The sequence below is a fragment of the Pocillopora damicornis genome, chromosome 5 (assembly GCF_964200805.1).
Source record: "Pocillopora damicornis chromosome 5, jaPocDami1.2, whole genome shotgun sequence".
NCBI lineage: Eukaryota > Metazoa > Cnidaria > Anthozoa > Scleractinia > Pocilloporidae > Pocillopora > Pocillopora damicornis.
In genome coordinates, this window is record NC_142674.1 from 10,595,619 (window position 1) to 10,603,314 (window position 7,696).

Sequence of the window (7,696 nt, forward strand, 5' to 3'; positions counted from 1 at the left end):
GATCTTCGCCTTGGACTTCTGACATGCTTGCCTCAAAAATCGTAAACGAATCAGCATCTAACGGACACCGTGTTAGGGGGACAACAACCTCATTCTGTAGTGCATCATCTGTGCTGTCATGAAAGTAAGCCGTAGGATCCACACTGTATCCCTCCAAGTCCCTCTGAAATATAGTTGAAAGGAGATTTAAATACCGCAAAACACTGGTTATGACTGCCTTAAATTAACTTTGCAAGCAAGGAATCTTGGCATCGTTTCGATCATCATCTGTATTTAAATTGAAGGGGTGGTTAATTAAAACTCAATTTTTAGTGCAGGCCACTTGAGATTGTTCACCTGTGTGGCTTTAATGCCTGGGGAACTGTGTCTGTCATATGCATTATTGCGTTTACCTGAATAAGGCTTTGAAAGTAATCTGATGCCACAATACCACTTTCTTCCGCAATTTCTTGCATCCCTAGTATGAACAGTAGTAAAGGACTTTTGTTTCCTGCAGTACGTATTTTGCGATTATTCCAGGATAGCACAAATTTTGAAAGGACCTCGTTGATTATTGAAAGATAAGTGAAGTGAAGGCAAAATAGATGCCCTTCGTTGTCAAGATCGAGCTGACCGCATGCTTCGAGAGAAAGGAAAAGGTCGTAAAATGAGGACAGGACTAACTTGTACACATCACGCCAGAGTCTTTCTATACGCGAGTTGTGCTCACTTCGTCCGGTGATGTAACTCCCTCTTCTGGGCCCTCTCGCTATATGGCTCAACATGTAGTGTGCCACGTCTCTGTTTTCAACTCCCATGTCGCCCCTGACTCGTGATGGCAATCCCCATTCAGGACACCGCACCCTCAAAGAGACGCAAGACTGTGTCAGACGTGTCATTCGTATCGCACCTAAGGTAAACGACGGAGCGACTGTAACCGTCAATACAGTCGTGAACCACGAATCGCCATCTACGAAGAGAAGGAATAGAGTGGCAAACCGAAAGTATATGTTGATAACTTGTGAAGGGGAGAGGGGGGGGGGAGGTTGCTACTAAAACAAATGGTGCAAAGTTATTGACACCTGAATTATAACAACAAATATGTCATCAAAATAGTGAGATAGGTGACAGCTACCGTATCAGTTTGTGATTCCCGTCCATATGCCAGAGGGCCAGTGGGAAAAGTACGTTATACACGTGTCTACGGATAGCATTCATAGACCTTAGCCTCCTACCAATGTGATCGACTCTCTTTATGGCACTCCTTAGTCTCCACCTCTGCACACGTGCACCTTGGGAAACAAGGTAACCCTCGATTGTTTGCAACCTGTCAACAAAAATAAGAGTTTTAATTTCAAGCACCCTGTGACACAGTAGTGAAGCCAATGCCACTTGTCGGTGCTTTCTTGAATTCTCTGTTTAAAGGATACAAAGTGTGTTTCTGATATGCAAACGTTTGTGTTAACACTGCGGCGGGGCTTAAAAGCTCTTGCCTGTAAGTTGATTACGTTTTTAATGGAAGTTTTCTTTGCTTACCCTAAAGGCAAGAAGAGAAACGTCACAAGTCACGCAACTCTAGTCAATGTATCTAGTTTGTACCGAACTCAGTCTGTAGCAATAATAATAATAATAATAATAATAATAATAATGATAATCGCAAAAATTAATAGTTGAGGTAAAGAATGTAAAAATAAATAAAAATATAAATAAATACGTCTACTGAAACAAACGACGAAACAGCCAGGTGTCCTGTCAATTGTCTGAATTATGCAATAGTTTTTATACAGCAAGTTGCGACCGTAACAGATCGAACGGTAAAACTCGACCTAGATTTGGACAATTACGTACAACTACGCGCATTACGGTGTCCGCATTAGCCTTCCTTAATACGTGATGACTACGAAATGGGAAAGAGCGCAGGGAAGATAGGTATGTATGCGCGCTAAACCAACTCAGTAAAAAATATTACTCTGGCAAACACTATTTTCAGAACGCGAAAAAGAAACTTTAACTGATTCCGATCCAGACATGTAATTTACCTTTGATCGACAAAATAAAAATAGATCTTACTTTTACTATCACTGCACTCAGGAAAAATTACTAAACAAAGCAATATAATGTACACTTCTTTAAAATAATAAATATAAACAGTCTTCTCTCAGCTTACTCTTATCGTCCGGCACACCAATTAAAGCATTCCGATATCACTTTGATTGAAAAATGTCAAAACAGATCAAGGATATCAGTTTTCGTACCATGGCGTCCAGGGCACACACAAAATTCAACTTCTCATGTACTCCTCCAGTGTTCAAAGAGCCGTTGAAGTTGAACCCTCGTTGAAAAGTAAGCGTGAGTCAGAGAAAGAAAAGAGAGCTCGACAGTCGACATTTAATGCACGTCATAACACTACTTAATACTATACACATATTCAGGCCCACCAACACGTGCAAACTGTGGTAAACCGGGAGGCTGGCAAACCGTGGTGGAATTCAGTCTTGTTGCTATTTTAATTGACGCTTTCATGAACGACAACGAATAAATACAATATCGGCGGGGAAAAAAGAGGAGAGACTTACCGAATTGGCTCTGCTTTACGGCAAAGCTAAGTGAAGACTATTCAATACAGCGACTACGCCATGTGATGGTTTCGCGGCAGTCTTCACATTCGATGACGTCATGCCCCCAGCAGATCGCTGTTCCGGTTTCTGTTTTGGGTGGTTTCGGCGAGATAGCCTTGGCGGCCGTCACCACCAAAAATACAAGGATGTCATATAGATCAGCAATTCAAAGATGGCTTAAGGATCAGCTGCAGGATAGCATAGCTAATAAGGGAATGGCATGGCCTTCACGTCACGCTACAAGCAAGCTCGACGATTCGCCACAACATCGAAAGATTTCAAGTAATACTAAGCAATTTAATGTTCAGATAGAGCGTCTCATGTTCTGCAAAGCTATTCGACCTAACGCTACACTATTTGTGTTTATGCTGTACCATTCTACATTACGCTAAGCCATTTCACGCAACGCTACACCATTTTTGTGTACACTGTACCATGCGACATTACGCTAAGCCACTTGACGCAACGCTACACTGTTTGCATGTACGCTGTACCATTCGACATTACGCTGAGCCAATTTCACGCAGCGCTGCACCACATGTGTGTACGCTGTACCATTCTACATTAAGCTGAGCCATTTCACGCAACGCTACACCGTTTGTGCGTGCGCTGTGCTACTCGACGTTAATCTGAGCCATTTGACGCAACGCTACACCGTTTGAGTACTGTATTGCACATGAGTGCTAAGCTATTCTTAATTGATTTACTCCATTTCACAATTATATGTTCCAACTCGACATGGGCAACTAGACCGTTTATCATTTGGCTAAATTATCCATTTTTAGGGTGTTCTGTTTCACGAGGGAAAACTAAACCGTCTATAATTTGGCCATGCCATTCCTTTATTAGCTATTCTATCCTGCAGCTGATCCTTACACCGTTTTTGTATTTGCTGATCTATTTGACATCCTTGTATTTTTGGTGATGACGGCCGCCCATAGTTTTCATTAGTTAGTGGTTGGATGATTTTAAATTTTATGTCAATGTTTGACAATAATATTAACAGAAAAATATTCAGTTTTTTGTTGTGGGCTTTCAACTGAAACAAAGGCATCATTTCACTTTTACGTTTTAGAATGTACTTATGAACTGTGACTGTATCTTGTCAAGGTCACATTTTGTTTCCCTTTGAACTGGAAAGCATACTACTTGTTTATACGGAATCTGCTTGCTCATAAAAGATGGAAGCTGGAACCTTAAGTGGAATCTTTTTAGGAGATCACAGTTAAATCTTATCCAAAAAATATGCTAATTGTATGAAATTATTGGATATTTACTTATTATTTAGCTGAACTTTAGAAATACAGTCGAACATTCTTATTACCACAATTTTCTTGAAAGCAATTAGGAATTTCTCCTGTGGAAAGATACCTACTATTTCTAATACGAAGATCCCTTTACTTTTTGATGTAGGGATCACTGTAAATTCCTGTGTGCGATATTTTTATATCCGCGATACCGGTGCGATGCTCTACCAACTGAGCTATGAAGCCACACATTGGGAGCGAGGTCAATTTATTGAGTTCATATCTTCCCGTGCAGTGAAATGATGTGAAGTTTTTATATGAAATAATTCATATTTGTACTGCGGTTGTAGAGCATCGCACCGGTATCGCGGAGGTCACGGGTTCGAATCCCGTTGAAGCCCTGATTTTTTTCAGGCTTCTTCTTTCCAATTGCTTAAATTGGAAAATTTACTGCGATGATCACATTTCACTTTCATCTACAACCGCAGTACAAATATGAATTATTTCATATAAAAACTTCACATCATTTCACTGCACGGGAAGATATGAACTCAATAAATTGACCTCGCTCCCAATGTGTGGCTTCATAGCTCAGTTGGTAGAGCATCGCACCGGTATCGCGGAGGTCACGGGTTCGAATCCCGTTGAAGCCCTGATTTTTTTCAGGCTTCTTCTTTCCAATTGCTTAAATTGGAAAATTTACTGCGATGATCACATTTCACTTTCATCTACAACCGCAGTACAAATATGAATTATTTCATATAAAAACTTCACATCATTTCACTGCACGGGAAGATATGAACTCAATAAATTGACCTCGCTCCCAATGTGTGGCTTCATAGCTCAGTTGGTAGAGCATCGCACCGGTATCGCGGAGGTCACGGGTTCGAATCCCGTTGAAGCCCTGATTTTTTTCAGGCTTCTTCTTTCCAATTGCTTAAATTGGAAAATTTACTGCGATGATCACATTTCACTTTCAAGAAAAGTAGTGCGTGACATGTTCCTCTCCTAGCTTGAATGAATGTGTAAAATAATACTGAACGATGCCTGGAGATAAAAAACGCGTCTTGAAGGACTTTTTCATTCTTTGCTGGCCAAAATACTAGTATCCTCTTGTTTGTATTTTGGACCCATACGTAGGTAACCATATTTTAAACGAGCCAAATTTATATATAGTTTCTGTGAGTTAACTTGCTTCAATTCGCCCCTCAAAGTACAACACTCTGTAGACGGCGGTCAGTAATTTCAAATCAACGGTATCAAAAGAAACAAGCTTGTAACATGGCGAAACATTAATCTCCGATTTATTCAACAAGTTTATTCCACGTAGTGGCACATTTGTTGCAATATAAGAAAATTCATAGATCGTAAGCCAGTCGGAAGGTGAAACATCAGGTGAACGAAATTTAAATTCTCCTTTAAACTGGTTTTGTAGTTTCATGTCCTTTGGGAATCTTAGTATGAATTTTCTCATGATTTGGAGTTCGACAGATCTCTTGTTTGTTGTTATACTGCTTAGTATTCCACTAAATCGTTCAAAGCTAAAACACCAAAAGCTAGTAACTGGTCCGTGGTCGAGAATAACCTCTTTCAAATGGTTGTGCATGTGCATATTTGGGGTAATGGCACTTTTTCCATATAGAGTCTCCACTGACTTGCAAAATTGAAGAATCAATCCGTCGACAATGTCAAGTTCTGTTTTTGTAGTAGCAGACTTGCAAAAAATATCTACATACAAACACAAATGTCTGCCCGCACCGGAAATGTTCCTCTGGTAGAATACTTTGAAGGCAGAAATCAGAATAAATGAGTGTCCAGTTCTTCCACTGCTCTGCTGCATATGAACCACAATTCCTCGTTATCCTCATCGGTAATCGTCCAATGTCACTAGGAACCTCAAATGATTTTATTCTTTCCTCGATTTCGTTCAGTTGGCTGGGCGAAAAAAGTTTTGAGTATGTCCATAGTTTGAACATTCTTTTGACAGTTCCGAGAAAGAGTTTGTGCATAGGATCAACCGTGCAAAATCTAATAACATCAAGGTAATCGAGTCGCAGTAAAATGCTATATTAGGTGATTCCACTTTGTTGCCCCAGCAAATTTCGTCGCGCTTTTGTTTTGCACTGAGTAATGGCTATTCGACGATATTCTTCATTTGTGCGAGGTTTCCATAAGCTTCTTTTGAATTCAGAGTAATCTCTTTTTCCCCAAAACCACCTTAAAAATTCAACGTGCCAAGTTGAGCTGAATGCCCCTTGAATCCACAGATCTTTCTCGTCGTAGGAACGTCAGTATATACACACAAAACGGCATCACGAAACATTAGAGCAAATCTACTAAGGCTAGCTTTGATCTTGACCCCTTTCCACAAGGCTTTCAACTCATCCACAGCTGGCTCAAGAAATTTATTTCAATCTTTGGGTTCTCTGCTCAATGAAGGAACAACGCCTACAAAAACGATATTCTCCCATTTGAACCGTTCAGACTTAGGTAGATTTAAAATTGCCAAGTAAAACACTCCGACGGAATAATCCTTACAGTGTTCATCGGCTGGAAAAAGTGAAAGGTCAATATAAACCCATAATTTCGTGGTTTACTCAAGAAAGGGGAATCACTGACGTTCTGGAATTCTTTCCATAGATTTCCATAAAAAAAAAAGCTAAGGTATTTGATCCCACTTTTCGTTTTCTCCACACTTCGCAATTTATGGGAAAGTCTTTTCTCAAGACCAACTTCTCCAGTTCGTCTATGATGCTGTTGCTGCAGTAGTACTTGGTGGGGTAGAAGCAAGTTTTTCCATTATGAAGAGTAACCTTTGTCATGAGTGGCAGTACAAGTTAGTTTTCTTCCTCTGGAGTAATGAGTGTCGCCACATTTTTTTGCCACCTGTCGATTGTTTATCATCGAAATTCAGGAGTCGTATATACAGTTTTGTACACTTTGGACAAACCACAATCTTATTGAAATCATCTCTATCGACATTTAAGAATTGCCTCAAAAGGTAAAAGGATCCAGAAAGGCTCATCATTAATTTCTCAAAAGCCTCATCGGAAATTTCTAAGCCAAGAACCCCTGGCCACGAGACAAAGAAATTGAGCAACCAAGCGAGACCATTATCGCTCTAGGGCCCATTTGTTCGAAGGCCGACTAGCGCTAACTCAGGAGTAAATTGTAATCCAGGTTTCTTTATTCCTTTGTTCAAAAACCTTTTAGAGACAATTTTCCCTATTCTCGTTAGAACATCCAGTGATTAAATTGCAAGCAAAAAGATTTGAACTGCATTTTCTTTTAAAGCTTTCAGACCTGAAATCAAATTTCAGACTAACTCTGGGTTATCTATAACAACCCAGGCCAGGTGGCAAGTCGCCTACCAGATTAGCAGAAAATAAGCGAACCAAAAAATTAATGAATTTTGGCGGCCTTGAGCTTCCGGAAGACAAAATTTGCTATTCCTGGCCTATGCAAGTGTTGGCTAATTTGTCATGCATTTCCTATTGACAGTTCAGATTACAATAAGACTATCTTTAGTGTGTCAATTAATGATGTCAAAACAGCGGGACTTATTTAATTCTCACCATAAAGTTAAATTAAATGTATATTGATTAAACACCCTCTTTTGTGCAAAAAAAAGAGACTACTTAAAGGATGCTGAAAAATTTGCATTATTAAATTTCAACGTATGTTCAAGTAAAGATTCATGAAAGATAATTGTTAGCTTTTGGAATTTTCGGTTTACAACGAAAGACGCCTAAAGCTTAAGTCAACCTTTAAGGATGCTTTAGGTTTTGCCTAAATTCACCGAATAAGAGCATTCGTTATGTGATATTTGTTGAAAGTAAATATCGTGTCAAA

At 39.6% G+C, this 7,696-nt stretch overlaps 1 pseudogene; it reads right to left on the reverse strand.

Moving 5' to 3' along the window:
* Window positions 1-4,820: 4,820 nt before the first annotated feature.
* Window positions 4,821-6,397, reverse strand: LOC149045161 (uncharacterized; annotated as a pseudogene).
* Window positions 6,398-7,696: the final 1,299 nt, after the last annotated feature.